Genomic DNA, 2,884 nt, shown 5'->3' on the forward strand with positions numbered 1-2,884 from the left:
TTGACTGTATCAGTGGTTGTTGTGTTGTACAATCGTTTTGCAAGATGTTACGATGGAGGGAAACTGGGTAAAGGATATACACATCTCCTTGTGTTATTTTTTTTTGTAACTCTTAAGTCTAAAATTATCTCAAAATAAAAAATTAAAAAAAAAGAAAATCTGGAGATAAAGATCCATTATCAAGACAATAAATTTACATTTAGACTTAACATTTTATTAGTTTTCTCTTCTTTCTCTTACTTTTTACTTTCTTTGGTTTCCTTTCTTGACTATTAATATTTTCTTTCCTATAAACTCTTCGAGCTCTCTAATTTGCCTTTTTCAAACAATTACAATGACAGCCAACCTTTCTGGCATTTAATTACATTATCTAACTTCAAAACCCTCTACAATATTATTGACCTAAATAAGTTTTCATACTTAACTGGACTTCAGTCCTTCCAAAGAACCTGCTGTGATAGTCTGTAGGATGGCCTCCAGTTATCCATGCTCTTGTGTAATTTCTACTTTTTGAGTTTGGGCAGGACTCATTGGCTCACTTCTAATGAAAACAATACAGCAGACATAATGGACTGTCTTGTCACTTCTTAGGTTAGGTTATAAAAGACTATGATTTCTCTCCCTCTCTCCCTCTCTCTCTCTCACTGAGATCACCAGCTATCAGATTGTGAGGGCATTCAGGATGTCTATGGAGAAATCTATGTGTGAATAAACAAAGTCTGCCAGCAACCATGCAAGTCAGCTAGAAAGTGGTTCTCTATTTTCCCACCCCCCAGTTGAGACTTCTGATGATACCTCAACCCCAGCCAACAACTTTACTGCAACATCATGAGAGAATTTGAGTCAGAGGCACCTAGCTAAGCAAGTCATGCCCAGATTCCTGATCCACATAAACTGTGAGATAATAAATTGTTGTTTTAAACCATTGGTTTGGGGTAATTAGTTATACAGCAGAGATAACTAATACAGCTATAACTAATAACAGTTTTCTAACTTATATTTCTTGTAACCTTAAAGAAATCCATAGGACATTTAAAAAATAATAAAATATGGTATTTATAACACAAAGTATGGTCCAATTGTTTTCTCATACATCTATATGGAATTGAGACAGGATTTTTAAACTCAGAACAACTAAATTGAGACAATAGTTAATACTTACTGGCACATCTCCAGGACAACACTTCTCATATACTTAAATGGCCCTATCATGCTTATAACATCAAAATGTGACCTGTATTTTGGACACGGTCAACATCTTTTCCAAGTATTAAAACAAATCTTTCAGTTGCTCACATTTTACTAAGAGCCCCAAATGGTAACTTACCAAGAGAGGTCCAAGACACTGTTTTTTACTGACTTATGCTAGAATTTCTATCTTGAATTAAATCTCCCCACTCATCAGAAGTCATCCATTATTTTTTCTAATCGTGACCCAAATAACATACAAAACAATTCGAATTTTATACCTAGCCACAGTAGCTCAAATGGCTAATGTAAATTTATTTATTAAAATAGTCCTAAATAATAGTAGTCTGATAGTCACTCGCCACCTATCTTAGTCCATTTGTGTTGCTATTAATGAATATCTGAAGCCAGGTAATTTATAAAGAAAAGAGATTTATTTGGCTCACAGTTCTGCAGACTATACAAGAAGCATGGCACCAGCATCTGCTTCTGATGAGAATTTCAGGCTGCTTCCATTCATGGCAGAAGGCAAAGGGGAGCAGAGATCACAGGGCAAGAGCAGAGGCAAGAGAATGAGTGAGGAGGTTCTAGGCTCTTTTTAACCACCAATTCTTAAGGGAACTAATAGAATAAAAACTCACTCAGGGCCGGGCGCGGTGGCTCACGCCTGTAATCCTAGCACTCTGGGAGGCCGAGGCGGGCAGATTGTTTGAGCTCAGGAGTTCGAAACCAGCCTGAGCAAGAGCAAGACCCCGTCTCTACTAAAAATAGAAAGAAATTAATCAGACAACTAAAAATATATAGAAAAAATTAGCCGGGCATGGTGGCACATGCCTGTAGTCCCAGCTACTCGGGAGGCTGAGGCAGAAAGATTGCTTGAGCCCAGGAGTTTGAGGTTGCTGTGAGCTAGGAGGATGCCATGGCACTCTAGCCCGGGCAACATAGTGAGATTCTGTCTCAAAAAAAAAAAACAAAACCTCACTCATTACTGCAAGGAGGCACCAAGCCATTCAGGAGGGATCTTCCCCAAATACCTCCCCTTAGGTCCTACCTTCAACATTAGGGATCAAATTTCAACATGAGACTTGGTGGGGCCAAAAAAACCCATATCCAAACCATAGCACCGGCCAAGATGAAATCCAGTAAAAAGCTAACACACTTTTAAAAATAGACTTTGTTTTAGGTTCACAACAAAATTGAGCACTTCCCCTCTCCCCACGACCTCACCCACTATCAACATCCCGCATCAGAATGGTAACATTTGTTACAATTGATGAATCTACATTGACACATCATTATCACCCAAAATCTATAGTTACATTATGGTTAAGTCTTGATGTTGTACATCCTGTGGGTTTTGATAAATATATAGTATCACAAGGAACAGTTTCGCTGCCCTAAACATTCTCTGTGCTCTTTAGGCCTCTTCCCTACTCCCTGGCAACCACTGATCTTTTTATTGTCGCCATAGTTTTGCCTTTTCCAGAATGTCATATAGTTGGAATCATATAGTATGTACCTATTTCAGATAGACTTTTTTCATTTAGTAATATGTATTTAAATTTCCTCCATATCTTCTCATGGTTTGATAGCTCATTTCTTATTAGTGTTGAACAATATTCCATTTTGGGGGGATGTGCTACAATTTGTTTATCCATTAACCCACTGAAGGACATCTTGATTGCTTCCACATTTT

Source organism: Propithecus coquereli, unplaced genomic scaffold, assembly GCF_000956105.1.
Source record: "Propithecus coquereli isolate 6110/MARCELLA unplaced genomic scaffold, Pcoq_1.0 Scaffold89, whole genome shotgun sequence".
Taxonomy (NCBI): Eukaryota; Metazoa; Chordata; class Mammalia; order Primates; family Indriidae; genus Propithecus; species Propithecus coquereli.